Genomic DNA, 15123 nt, shown 5'->3' on the forward strand with positions numbered 1-15123 from the left:
ACTGGCTCCAACTCCAACGGCATGGTACCAGTTGGTGCAAGAGCCGGAATCAGATGACACCTATCCAGCTCCATGTCAGAGTCAGGAAGAATGATGGGATCAGAGCCTCAGAGGGACATCAGCAGCGATGGGAATGAGGATACTGGAGCAGACTTCACGGAAGGCTGCAGTCTTGCAGGAGGAACTGCCCCAGATCCGACTCTGGATCCAAGGGGCCCAACTGATGCTGAGGGCAAACCCACCAGCATGAATCCAGTGGGAGCTCCCTCAAAACACATGGGGAGCAAAGGGGCACCAGAGACGTTGGACCGCCTACATATGATGTGCATGGCCTCATAAAACTCCTTGAGGCGGGCTGGGGACGCTCTGGCTCCTGGAAGAAGTGGAGTGGACCCAGGCACAGGCTCCATGGAGGACACATGGGAGCAAGCCCTTGACTTAAGTCAGCAATCCAGGCCGTCATTGAATACTTGCATGGTGAAATCGAAGAGTGATTCGACTTCTTGGATTTCTTCCATTTGTGGGACTTACCGGAAGAACACTTTGATCATAATGACGAACCTCTGGAGTGGCTCTGTGAGTGGTACAAGTACTTTTAACGCGACCAGGACTTCCTCATCACAGCTCCCCAAGATCTACAGATGAAAGGAACTTCAAGGAGCGATCCCGCAATGCCTTTGAGTTCCTGGCGCAGCAGCCCTCACAGGTCCTGGATTCCAAGTACCAAAGACAAGCCAGGTGTGAGTCTGTTGCAGAAATCTGCCTGTGACAGGCATCACAGGGTTTGAATCCCATAGTTTTTTAAAGGGACATTACTGTCATGCCAAGAGACAAAGTCTTGATGAAAGTTTTGACAAAAAGGTGAGGAAAAGTCTGTCAAAAAATTACTGGTGGTAGCTCTCTGGATCTGTGCTGATTGGTACAGAAAGAAAATAACTGATGTCAGTGCGATGGGGTGGCACCCATATAAAGACATCACATGCCACTTCCAGCACAATTGACGCCAATACAGATGACAGCACCTACCGGCATGCAGAGGTACTGGTTGAAAATGTCCAGGATCCAGTCTGACGCTTGAGAATAATTCTAAGGTAAGGAATCTGCAGGTAGAAGTCTCTATAACATAAAAGCATTACACAAATGCAGCATCTAAAGTCATGGGAGAAGGTGCAAATAATATTCAAATAGATACAGAAATGTAAACTTTCAGTGCAGAGCAAGTTATTTGGACATTTTTTACAATGCGAGGTAGGAGAGCAAGGCTCTACTCATAAGAGCTAGGCACCACCTGAAGACATAGTTAGCAGCGAGCAGAGAAAATGCATGTAGAAGTTACAGGTACACTAAGGCAATATTTTTTCACAACCGTGTTTATTAGGAGTTTAAGCAGATTATATGTACAGTCCTCCAACATCAGGAGAACACGTCAGTGGTCAACATACAATAGAGTATATGCATAGCTTAAACGTTTAACTGGCCCCACCCACCCTTCCGTCCCCCCCAACAACCTTAATAGTCCCCACTACCCACCCCTTATCCCGCCCTAACCCGATGCACGTGATCACAATCAGCTGCATTATATACGTTGAAGCAAAAACAGGAGTCATGGAGCCACCTAGGCCCCGAGGTCTCTATCAGTAGACAGTCCATCATCCATGTCAATGGGAGGTTCCAAGGGCAGGTCTCTGTAGTCTGCCCACCGCTTCCAGATCTTATAATGTTTCCGAGGGCAGCCCCTGGCCTCAAACACTGGCAATTCCAACCCCATGAGGAAGTCTAAGCCCGCCCTCCATGCGCCAAGCGGGGGAGCACGATCACTCTTCCAGGCTCTCGCCAGATCCCTTTTGGCCACGACGAGGCCCAGCAGAAGGAGATGACGCTTATAGATGTTACCACCCACTTGATCCAGGATATGAAGAAGACCCAATCTGGGTGTACGGGGAAGATCCCACCCCAGCACCTCCGACAAGCAGTCCCACACTCCATTCCAGAACCGAACCAGGCCCACACACGACCATACAGTATGCACCAATGTGCCTCTCTCAGTCCCGCAGCGCAGGCAGTCTGGGGAAGCAATAAGGCCCGCCTTCCACAGTCTCTCTCTGGTGTAATAGGCCCGATGCAGATACTTATATTGTATGAACCGTAATCTCACTGCAATTGCCGCACCTCGGGGGGACTCTAGTGCCTCCCGCCAGTCATCCTCATCTAACAGACCGACATCCACCTCCCAGGAGGCCTTCAACGACATAAGGGAAGAGGAGCAGTGAGTGACCAGCGTCTGGTAAATTTTGGAGACTTTTTTATCCCCCAGGTCTCCCATGAAAAGCTTAGCTTCCACGGGGCTAAACTCCGGGAGCCGGTCCAGCCCTACCAGACTCGGCGCTAGAGCATGTCGAAACTGTAGATATTTGAAAAATTGGGTCTTAGGCATGTCAAATTCAGTGCTGAGTGCCTGGAAGGATTTGAGGGTGGTTTCGGTAAGGACATGGCCAAGGGACGAGATCCCTATGGAGTCCCAGCCACCAAACCCTTGCAGCGAGGCCAGCGCAGGGAGCTGTCCGTTATTCCAAAGTGGAGTTTCGGCCGTCAGCCGTCCCCACCAGCCCATGCGACGCAGTGCTTGTCTCCAAATCAGGAAGACTACTTGAGTAGCCCGCGGTAGTTTCTTCCGCTGCCCGGCCGAATACAAGAGGGTATGAAGCGTGGCATCCCCCATCAGAAAATTTTCCAGGGCGTACGCCGGATCGCTATATCCACCGTACCACCACTCATTTAAAACCAACAAATGGGAGGCTTGGTAGTAGGACAAGATGTCAGACGTTGCGAGACCCCCACAGTATGTGGACAAAAAACAAGTCCGCAGTGCCACTCTGGAAGCACCCCCAGCCCATAAAAAACGGCCCAGCAATGAATTCACACGACGGAACCACTGCGGGTCCACCCTGTGTGGATGGTTTTGCAGTTGGTATAGTAGTCTAGGAAGGGCCACCATCTTGAAAATTGCAGACCTGCCATAGATATTAAGGGGCATGCGCGACCATGTCTTGACGTCTGATTGGACCTTGTCCCATACCGGCTGTATGTTACGCTCCCATGCAATGGCAGCCGACTCCGACAGGAAGACTCCCAGATATTTCAGTCCACCAATCGCTACTTGCAGATCCGACGCCCAAGAAGACGCCTCGGACCGTCCCCCTAGCACCCAGAGAGTCGACTTTCGCGGGTTGAGGTAGAGTCCCGAGACGTCACCAAAAATGCGCAGTATCTCCAAAATTCGAGGGCCCGAACGATCAAGGTCTGTTAAAAAGAAAAGGACGTCATCCGCATAGAGCGCGATCCTATCTGAGAATCCCGCCCCCCATACAAAGCCACGAAGCTGCGCATCGATGCGCACCCATGCAGCTAGTGGCTCCATGACCAGTGCAAAGAGATACGGGGACAGGGGGCACCCCTGCCGGGTCCCCCTAGCAACCGGAAACCTCTCCGATATGGCTCCTGAAACACGTACCGAGGCGGTGATGTCCGTGTATAGCAGTTTGACGTATGAAACAAAAACCGGACCCAGATTGAGGCGCGGCAATAAAGCAAAAAGGTAAGTCCAGCTGACAGAGTCAAACGCTGTGTCGATGTCCGCGAGCAGGAGCGCCGCCTGCTCTTCTGTCGCCCCCATCGCATCCACCGCCACCTGCGCACGTCTGATATTGTGCCTTGTCGCTCTGCCTGGCATAAAGCCCGCCTGATCTGGGTGGACCAAATCCACTATATACGGGAGGAGACGATTCGCTAACGCTTTAGCCAACAATTTGGCTTCAAAATTGATTAGAGATATTGGGCGATACGACTCGTGCCTATCGGGAGACCTGCCCGGTTTCTGGAATACCACAATCTCAGCCTGACGCCAGTCCACCGGCAAGCTACCACATTCCCGCGCAGCTTCCAACGCCCGTCGATAGTGCGGTCCTAGCTGCAAGTGAAATTTCTTGTAGAATTCACTGGGAAAGCCACTCGGTCCGGGCGCCTTACCAGCGTTGAGTTGTCCCAGTGCATCGCCCAATTCCTCCGCAGTCAGGGGAAGGTCCAGAGCCGTCCAGGCCTCATCCGATATCGCCCGGGGGGGAAGGTCAGCTATGAATTTGTCAATTGCCTCCGGCGGGAGACTGTCCCGTGGGGCGTATTGTATCGCATAGTAGGCAGCAAAACTCGCCGCAAGGGCAGCAGGATCTGTCACGGCAATCCCCTCCCCGTCCGTGAGACCCGGTAGAGTGATCGGTTGCAGAGTTTGTTGACACAACCGGTGGAGCATGGTGCAGGACTTGTCGCCCCACTGGTAGACCCTGCTCCTTGTGGCTAGCCAGGCTTGTCGAGCCTCGTCTAGTAGGACCGAGGCATAGGATTGCTGTGCCTGCAAGAGCAGTCTTAACGCGACATCGCCATTGTCTTCCCTACACCGGTCTTCCAATGCTCTCACCTTAGCTGCAGCTGCCACTGTGACTTCCCGGCGCTTTCGACGGGCGGCAGCACACCAGGCGATGTCCACGCCTCTCAGCACTGGTTTCATGGCCTCCCAGACCGTCACACTATCTACACCCTCAGTCAAATTCTCCTGCCAGTATTGGGCTATCGCACCGCGGAGGCACGTCGTATACTCTGGCTGTTGGAGATGCCACGAAGACATCCGCCACCGAAACGGCCGGCGTGACTTGCGCAGCTCGATCCGCACCATGACCGGGGAGTGGTCCGACAGCCCTCGAGGTTGTATCGCGGCCTGCTTCACCCTATCGAGGAAGGCCCCTGGCACAAACACACAGTCTAGACGGGAGAAGGAGCCATGTACTGCTGACACATACGTGTATTCACGCGTCCTGACATGCAAATGTCTCCAAGCGTCCACCCAGCCCAATCCATCCACCATTGCCCTCAGACGTGTAGGGGAGGTTGCCACTGCGGCCCCTTGCATTCTCTGCCTGTCCAGACCCACATCCAGCACATCATTCCAGTCGCCACCTATCACAGCCAAGCAGTCCGGAATCTCAGCCCACAATTCAAACAGGCGCTCCGCCAGGGCCCATTGCAGAGGTGGGGGAGCATATACACTACCAAACACCACAGGTTCCATACCAATCATGCCCTTAACAAACACATAACGACCCTGGGGGTCGATCCAATGGCGTTCGTGAGTATAAGACAGTCGTCTATGAATAAGGATGGCTACTCCCCTCGACCCCCTGGCAAAACCTGCATGGAATACCTGGGTATATCCAAACCGTTGTAAGCTTAGAACCTTCGTTCCCAACATATGCGTCTCCTGCAACATCATGACATCAGCTGAATCCCTCTTACCCCAGCGCAGCACTGCCCCTCTCTTGATTTTGTCCAGCATTCCCCTGACATTCCAACTAAGGATTCGCATGGAGCCACTAGTAGGCGCCGTCTCCGGGGAATCACCCATAGTCTCGATAGAAAAGTCTCTGAAGGTCCCAGGACCCAGTCCAAGCTCCCCGTACCACTGACATCTTGGCAGCAAAAATCACGTGCATCCCCATCCCATCACCACATCCCCCCCCCTCCCCGCCAACACAACCCCCCCCAACTACCCAACCTCCGCCCTTCCCCCCACCCCCACCCCTATACCTCACGGAACTTTGAAGTATCTGTCGCGGCATGGGGAGCTCCAGGCCCAAAACAGAGCGCCTAAAGCCACCCATACCAATGGATCCCACTACTCTCCCCAACTAACAGTACCTCCCCTTAGGGCCCCCCCTCGAACGTGAGAGGACTAGGCCGCCCATGGGTCAGTACCCCGAGCCCTATTGAACCACATGTGACCTACCACTGAAACGGCGTGGGATAGCTCAACAACACTCATAACGCCCCTCCCGTGCCAAGCCATGTCCCAGATCTCACCACCCCAGACGCCAGGTAATTGATCAGTGAGGCAACCACTCAGGGCCACTAGCATAGACCAGTGACGAAGTGTCGCTTGGGAAGCAAGAAAGGGGCTTCACGTCCCTCAGGTCCCAGACTCGGATTGCGTAGTGTCAGACTGTGCACCATCCAACGGGCCGCCCCCGGATCGGGAGCGTCGCCGTGAACGAGACTTCCTGTGTCTTTTGCCCTTGTTGGAAGATTCGCCCCTCTCCTGCGACGACCCACGCGATGCTCCAGGGTTCAAGCCCGGCTGGGCATTCGGTCGGATCCTGACCGTCTCATCAGTCCAGCTAAACACTGCCTCCGGGGTGTCAAAATAGTGGGTCTTGGATTGGAAGACAACTCGAAGACGAGCCGGGTACAACAGCGAATATTGGATTTTCAGACCCCGCAATTTGGCATTCGCATCTTGGAAGGATCGACGCTGCTGCTGCACCAGCCTAGTATAGTCCGGGAAAATCATAATCCTGTGGCCCTCGAACAACAGATCTTCCTTGGCCCTCGCTTCACGAAGTATGGTGTCTCTGTCGTGGAAGTTGAGGATTTTAGCGATGACCGGACGTGGCCGCTCTCCCACCGGCGGTTTCTGCATCAGGGCCCTATGGGCGCGCTCCACTACAAAGCAACGCGACAGGACGTCCGGGGGAAGCCAACTCTCCAGCCAGTGCGTCAGGAACGCATCCATGGACCCCTTCTCACAATCCTCTGGAAAGCCCACAAATCGCAGATTATTTCGGCGCGCACGCCCTTCCGCATCCTCGACGCGTAGTGCCAGCCCCTTCTGGATCTTGGCCATGTCTTCCACCTTCTTTTTTAGGGCCACTACATCTTCCACCCCTGTGATCCGAGTTTCCGTTTCTGTGATGCGAGCAACAGCGTTGCGGAGGTCTTGGCGCAGCAGCATGACATCAGCTCCAACCGCACCTATTTTGGCATCAAGCATGTCCCTGGATTGAGTTATGGCGGCCATCAAGGCCGCATTATCAGGACCCGTGCCCTGGCTGCCCCCAGAGGCCCCGGATCCCCCACTGGGTCCAGTGAATTTATCAATCGTTCCTTGTTTGGAGGAACCAGTGCCGCCCCCACCTCTCGTCATGGTGAGCGATAATTGAAAGGTCCGCCCTGCACCTGCGGTGGGGCCTTCCCGAACAGCTATCCAACAGCAGAGTCCACACGGGGGACCAAGAAGACACTGTCGAAGCCTGGACGCCGTCTCCAGCGAGCACCCCCAGATAACGTGTGCCGCAGCCAAGTTCCGGGCGGTAAGGCCCAGTGGAAAACAATCGTCCCCACCAGACGTGCTGAATAAGGCAGTCTCCTTACTTGTTCAGGGCCTCCAAGTGCTAGGTCCGGACCTCCACCAGGGCCTATGAGCCAGGGCACGTACAGTGTAGTCTCAGTTCACCAGGACGCCCAGTCGCGTCGGACCTCCTGGCTCCCCCACACCCCACTCGGGTCTCAGATCAGCAGATGTAGGACAGGCACCGGGGCCCCCAAACCGAATAGTATAGATCACCCCCGGGCCACAATCCTCCGCACTGCGCCACAGAAGCAGGCTCTCCAGGGAGGGTGAGGGGGTGGGCACTCACAGTTTGTCGCGGGCTATCTGCGGACCACTCCCGGTCCCCACCAGGGCAGCAGGCGCGTACCTCCAGGCGCGTATGTAGGTTCCACTGGACGGCACTACACAGCGTCACTCCACCGCTCCATCCAGCACTGCGAAATCAGTCCCAGCCCTCCAAATCGGACGTGGCGCTCGACCCTCCAGCGCCCCGGCTGCACAGTGCTTGTACCCTCGTCCAGGAGCCAGTGAGGATACTGTCCGGCGGGGGGTCGCCAAAGTCCAGGCCCCGGCGTCCCCAGGGCCAGGCAGGCCGCAGTCGTACTCTGATGCCCCAAGTGCCCGAAACAGGATCCAGCAGGGACTCCCTCCGACGCGCCGCCGGTTCCAAGCGGCCCCGGGCCAGGCCAGGGGAAGCGCGCCTCAGGGCTTACTTCATGAGCAAAGTCCAGGCCACCGGGCAGCCGGGCCCCAGCTGTAATCTACCCCTTCGTGCTCCTCCTGTGTGTGCCCCGCGGTCTTCGGGCGCTGCAACCGCCCCACCAACACCAGGGGTGAGCCTCGGCAACCCACCGTCATCCGGGCCCGGGCCGGCCCGGGGTCGCGAAACTCGAGGCCCCGGCTGCTCGGGGTCCGTATAGGCCGCTGCGCCTCCCCGCCGTCTCAGAGTCGCCTCAAGGAATGAGGCCGCTCCACAGGGCCCCACAGTATCGTCCACAAGCTCCGGCGTTGCTGTCTCCGAGTGCGGAATCGCCTGACCGGCCCGACCACCGGCCGTCGGCGTCCGACCCCGAAAATCGAGGTCCCGGCTCCGCCCGTGAATTCCAGGCCGCACCTCGCTGCTGGCAATCTCGGGTCACTGGGACTGCAGAGGGAGTGGGTCGGCACACCGGAGAGATCCGGACACCACCAGGAACACTCTCCACACCGGTAAGGCAGTTAGCAGGCTCAGGGGCCAGGATAAAAGGACAGATTATGACTGGGCCGGCGGGAGCTCCTCTAAGCTGCGACCGCCATCTTCGCCCTCCAAGCCACGCCCCCACTAAGGCAATATTTAGAAATTTCATGCAAGTCTCAAACCAGTATTAATATCCCTAAAGAAACATTTGTCATAATGGTGCCAATTTGCCATGGAAATATGTTATTCAGAGGTTGTTTGGACTGGTCTGTTCCTATTAATGAGGACCAATACTGGTATGCATATGGCTGGTTCCTGTCTGGAATGGCTAGGTGGGCAAAGAATGATGGAATAAATACAAGTGGCTAAGGTAGCACTTGCGCTGTCTCTTCGAGACATGCTGTATTAAGGAAATGTGCATGAAGCTCCGCCCAGTTTTTGCCCAACTTTTTAATTGATTTCTGTCACTGTCCTTTGTACATGGTGGAATTTCATTGGTCAATAGGCTTAGTAGTCACTCCGTAGGACTGCCTTTTCTCTTCTTTTAACCTCCCATGAGGACACCCCCTGTTACATATGTTGCTACTCAGTAAGGTTTAATTACAGCCTCTGAACACTATATTCTTAAATGGTTTTCTCATGCCTACTGTTGCAGGCAAGACACGCTCCCCTGCAATGCTTATTATTGTTTTTATTCACCCAGCGTGGGACGCCTGAGCTGGAATAATGGCGGCTGCGCATTTCTTCTGGTATTTACGGCACCGAATGCAGCCACAAGCCTTTTCTTTTTGTTTATTTACTTTTGTTAGGATGGCAGCACCCGTGCTTTTGCTTTAAAAATCTTACACTAAAGTGAGGGTTCCGCTATTGCGGCAAAAGTAAAAGAATTGAAAAAAAATCATTTGTTTTCTCTTTACTTTTGAAGCAATCACGGCACCCATGCTTTAGCTTAACCGGTTCCATGCTGATGACGGAACCGCTCCGTCATCAGCCGCGGTGGCGCTGTGCTGATGACGGAGCGGTTCCGTCATGGCCCGCCCGACGTGCCTGCGCGGTGCTGATTTCGCGCCTGTGCAGCGCGTTCTATTGAGCGGGCGGGGCCGTGACGGAAACGCTCCGTCATGAGCACAGCTCAACCGCAGCTGGTGACGGAGCGGTTCTGTCACCAGCATGCGCCCGCCGCGCGGCCCCCCCGCCCCCTTAGCGCTGCGGCGGAATAGCCGCCGCAGCGATGTGGTTAAGATGTTTAAAGCTAATGAGCGGGTGCCGCCATTGTAACAAAAGTAAACAGAAGTGAAAAAAACGTGTGGCCGCCATTTTTTTTCTATTTCTTTACTTTTGTTACAATCACAGCACCCACAATTTCCCTGTAAACATCTTAAGCTACAGAGCGGGTGCCTCGATTGCTTCAAAAGTAAAGAAATAGAAAAAAATGATATTTCTTTACTTTTGAAGCAATCACAGCACCCGCCCTTTAGCTAAAGCGGTTTAAAGCTAAAGTGCGAGTCCCGCTATTGCTTTTGTAATAGCTCTTGCATTACTGAAAGTGTGAGCTATTGGCGTTGCATTATTGTTAGCAATGGCAATAGCTCAAACTTTCAGCAATGCGAGACCTATTGCATTGCAAATGCTTGTGGTATTCCTGCTCCTGTCTTGGAAGCCATTGGGCTTTAATCTTCATGTTTTGGTTTAATGCGAAATCCTGCGCTTTGTTTACAAAGAAGCTAGGCATCAATCAATCTGGGGGTTGTAAAGCGCGGCTACTCACCCGTGTGGGTCTTAAGGCGCTGACGGGAGCGGGGGCTAGGGCTGCTGATCCATCTGGGTGTGGAGGTTTAGTTGAAGAGCCAGGTCTTGAGGTCCTTCCTGACCTGTGTGAACGACGTAGATTGCCTGAGGTAGAGGGGCAGAGTGTTCCAGGTCTTGGTTGCAAGGTAGAAGAAGGATCTTCCTCTGGTTCTGGTCTTGTGGATCCGTGGGTCGTAGGCTAGGGCGAGTTGGACACAGCGGAGTTGTCTTGCGGGTGTGTGGAAGGTGAGGCAGTGGTTCAGATATTCTGGTCCTGGGCAGTGAAGAACCCTGTAAGCATGTGTGAGGAGCTTGAAGGTGAATCAATCAATCAGTACATTTGTAGAGTGCACTACTCACCTGTGAGGGTCTCAAGGCACTGAAGAGGGGGGTGGGGGGCGGGGCGGGGGTGCTGCTACTGCTCGAACAGCCCGGTCTTGAGGAGTCTCCAGAAGGCCAGCAGGTCCTGGGTCTGTCGTAGGTGGATGGGGGAGGGTGTTGCAGGTTTTTTCCGAGAGGTGGGAAAATGATCTGCTGCTGGCGGTCCATCGATGGATGCGGTGGCGAGGTCGGGGAGCAAAGCTGGCGGTTCGGGTGTAGAAGGTGATTTGTTCATTGAGGTACGCTGGTCCGGTGTTGTGGAGAGTTTTGTGGGTGAGGAGTTTGAAGGTAATCCTCTAGTTGACGGGGAGCCAGTGAAGGTCCCTCAGGTGGCCTGGATGTGGCGGGGGATGTCGAGGATGAGACGTGCAGAGGCGTTCTGTATGCGTTGTAGTCGTTTCTGGAGTTTGGCTGATGATCATGCGTAGAGAGCGTTGCCGTAGCCCAGTCTGTTGGTGACAAGGGCCTGGGTGACTGTCCTTCTGGTGCTAGTGGGGATCCATCTGTAGATCTTGGGGAGCATGCGGTGGGTGTTGAAGCAGGAGGAGGAGACGGCGTTCACTTGCTGGGTCATTGATAGTGCGGAGTCCAGGATGACTCCCAGGTTGCGTGCGTGGTTAGTGGGCCTCGGTGCAGCTCCCAGTGCGGTTGGCCACCATGAGTCGATCCAGGCGGAGTGGCTGGATCCGATGATGAGGACCTCCTTCTTGTCCGAGTGCAGTTTCAGGTGGCTGATCGTCATCCATTCGGCTATGGCCTTCATTCCTTCATGGAGGTTGGCTTTTGTGGAGGTCTTAGTGAGGGAGAGGATCAGCTGGGTGCCGTCGCCGAATGAGATGATGTTGAGGTTGTGCGCTCTGGCGATGTTGGCGAGCGGTGCCATGTAGATGTTGAAGAGTGTCGGGCTGAGAGACGATCCTTGGGGTACGCTGCAGATGAACTTGGTGTCTTTTGAGCGGAAAGGGGGAGGCGGACACTGGGTTATAGGGAGCCAAGTGGAGTTTTGGTGGTGCTGTGTCATATGGCTGCAGCAGGGATGTCGAAGACCAGTCTGGCTGTGGCATTTTGGATGTTCTGTCCTTTCCTGTGCTGTTTCTGGGTGACGCCTGTTCAGTGTGCGTTGCCGTAGTCAAGTCTACTGGTGATGAGTGCGTGGGTGACCGTTCTTTTGGATTCTGTGGGGAGCCATATAAACGTCTTTCGAAGCCAGCAGAGCGTGTGGAAACAGGATGAGGATACTGGGTCGATTTGGCAGTTCATTGAGAGCGAGGAGTCCAGTATGATGTCAAGGTTGCGTGCGTGGTTGGTTGGGGTGGGAGGGGTTCCTAGTGCAGCGGGCCACCAGGAGTCGTCCCAGGTTGAGGGGTGGGTCCCAGGATGAGTACTTCAGTTTGGCCCGTGTTGAGCTTGAGGCAGCTGTCTTGCATCCAGGTAGCAACTGCCTTCATTCTGTTGTGAAAGTTGATTCTGATGGCGATGGGTTCATTGGTGAGGTAGAGGATCAGTTGGGTGTTTTTGGCGTAGGAGACGATGTTGAGTCCGTGGCTTCTGACGATGGCTACGAGAGGAGCCATGTAGATGTTGAAGAGGGTGGGGCTCAAGGAAAAGCCCTGGGGCACTCCACAGGTGATCTCTGTAGGATCTGAGAGGAACAGGGGTAGTCTGTGTTCAGCTGGTCAGGAATGAGTGGATCCAGTCCAGTGCCTTGTCGCAGATGCCGGTGTTGTGGAGTCTCAGGATTAGGGTGCGGTGGGAGATGGTATTGAAGGCGGCGAGAGGTCCAGTAGGATGAGGTCTGTGGTTTCGCCACGGTCGAGTAGGGAGCGTATGTCGTGGGTGGTGGCGACAAGTGCGGTCTCAGTTATAGGGTTGCTTCAAAATCCGATTGGGAGGTGTCCCGGATGTGGTCTCCACGATGAACTTGGAGAGTTGGGCGTTGATGGCCTTCTCAATGATCATGGCTGGGAAGGGGAGAAAGAAGATGGGTCTGAAGTTATTGAGGTCTGTCGGGTTGGTGGAAAATTTCTTCAGCAGGAGGTTGATCTTGGCATGTTTCCAGTCGTCGGGGAAGCTGGCAGTTTCGATGGAGCAGTTGATAGTGTGGCAAAGCTGGGGGCGATGGAGGTGGCTGCTCTATGGAAGATGTGGCACGGGCAAGGATCCGATGGTGCACCTGAGTGGATGCTCTTCATGGTCTTGAGTGTGTCGTCTGTGGTGAGTGGAGACCAGTTGAGCACAATCTGTTGGGGTGCAATGTAGTTGCATGCGGTTGTGGTGAGCGTAGTGGCGAGGTCTAGGGTGTTGAAGATGTTGTAGATCTGCTTGATCTAGAGGTGGAAGAAGGTGGTGAGTTTTTTGCAGAGGTCTTGCGAGGGTGGAACATGTGTGGACTTTTTTTGAGCTTGGCGAACTTCTTGATGATGGCGAAGGGTTCTTTGCTGTTGTGTGCGTTGGTGTTTATTCGGGATTGGAAGGCTATTTTCTTTTGAGGAGAAGGTGGTGTACTTTGACCGCGGATTTGACAGTTGCGTGGGTTTTCAGTTTTTTTTTTCTTCCATCTCTTCTCGAGTCCTCATCAGGTGAATCTGGACTCGTGGAGGGTGGGAGTGAACAGGCTGACTTTCATGGAGTGTTGCTTGCCTGGTGTCTTCTTGAGAGGTGCTAGAGTATTGGCGTAGTTGGAGATCCACCAGTGGAGGTTGCGAGCTGCTGTGTTGGTGTCTGTTGGTGTTGGTCGAGTGGTTGTGCCGAAGAAGTCGACAAGACCTTCTTCGGCATTATTCCAGCTGCGACGGGGGCGTTGAGGGCTGTGGTGTACGGTGGCCGTGGCAAAGGCAAGATGTCCATAGTGGTGGTCAGTCCAGAGGAGTTTGATGATGTGGCTGTAGGTGAAGTTACCGCTTGTGGAGAAAAAGGGTGCAATCTTTAGCTGCTTGAGTCCAATGTTGATGAGGTTCTCCAGTAGGTAGGCAGTGTTCTGGTCATTGGGTTTGTCTAGGTGGAAGTTAGGGTCTTCGAGTAGGATGTACTCGGTGGATGCGAGAGGTTGGTGCGCAATGAGGTCTACAATGGTGTCGGTGAAGGGCGGGCGGGGCCGGGGCACCAGTAGACAAGGCTGCCATGTAGAAGGTTTTGGGCGTTGGTCTGGCTCTGTAAATGGAGGTGTTCCATGGTAGCCACTGAGTCGTTTGGGTGCGTGGTCTGTCAAAGGGTGTTCTTGTGAACGATGGCGATGCCTCCTACTAGTGGGTCAGCACGGTACTTGTAGGTGATTTTGTAGGTGTCAGGGATGGCGATTGCAATGTCCGGAACTGAACTGCAGTTGGTCCAAGTTTCGATGAAGTAGACTATGTCGGTAGAAGCGGCGTTGAAGAGATCCCAGATTTCTGTGGCGTGTTTGTGGAGGGATCGCACATTTAGGAAGATTCAGTTAAGCCGTTCGGGTTCGCTGTTGGTCAACTGGAAGGCGAGGGTGAAGGTGGTGCTGTAGTTATAGCAGGCCGAGGGTCCATGGGTCTCCTTCGACGATTCTATGTGGCAGGCGGTGTGGCTTCCTGAGCTGAGGGAGAGGAGGGTGCCTTGCATCAGTGGTGGAAGGTCCAAGAACTAGTTTCCCTGGCGCTGGGCGCTATGTGGACTGCACTTTCACTGCGCAGTGGCCGCCATTAAACAGTGCTGCAGGGGGGCTGGACAGCTGGTAGGTAGGAAAATGCAGGAAGGGTCACTGGAGGGGGCGGGCCACAGGGGATTGTAGCAACAGGGAACAGGAAAAAAGGAAAGGAAAGGAAAGCAAAAAAGGCAGAAGCAAAAATGCAGATAAAAAAATGAAGTCATGCCACGAATGCATTACAAGTGGAAAGCAAAAATTATGAAATTACATCAGTATAACTTAAAGTCCCTCTGGGCCTACCTAAAATAGGTGTTTTTTTTGCTCCCTGGTATTTATCATGCGGTACATCGGACTGAGAGTACCAGAATGCAAAGCAATGCCTTGAATTAGCTGAGCTACTGGCATGGACCTAGAAAACTAGCAAGCTCTCCTAGGTCTCCACAAAGCTGCTATCACCCTCACTAGCAACCTTGATTCTCCAAACTGCATGAGACGCTTCTTCAGATACACATTTTCCACCAGTTAAAGTCCAAATAACCCCCCACAAAAAATCCGACAGACCCTCAATCTAAGCTCACGTCACAGCTCAATATACAAGATAGACATAATATCTGTCTAGAGCTCCCAACTGCTGGACCACCTCATTCTTCTGTCTATGGAATAGTTGTTCTCTATGTAACACCTTCTATGCCTACATTCCTCCTCACTGCTATTTTTTAAAATATTGTTAAAAAAAGAAATAGGATTCGGTGACTTGGTTTCATTTTCTGCTCTGCCTTTCTTCCTCACTTACTTTTCTCACCCGTCAAGCCTCTCTCTGTCCCTCCTGTGCGGTCCTCTCTCTTTGCCGGTGCTGCCTGCTGTATTTCCTCCCCCCTCTCTTCTGCATTCCCCTGGCTGAGGGAGGGGAGTCACGGCCAGAGATGTCTTACTACAGTTTCAGACATGCGCCGA

The sequence above is a fragment of the Lissotriton helveticus genome, chromosome 9 (genome assembly GCF_964261635.1).
Source record: "Lissotriton helveticus chromosome 9, aLisHel1.1, whole genome shotgun sequence".
NCBI lineage: Eukaryota > Metazoa > Chordata > Amphibia > Caudata > Salamandridae > Lissotriton > Lissotriton helveticus.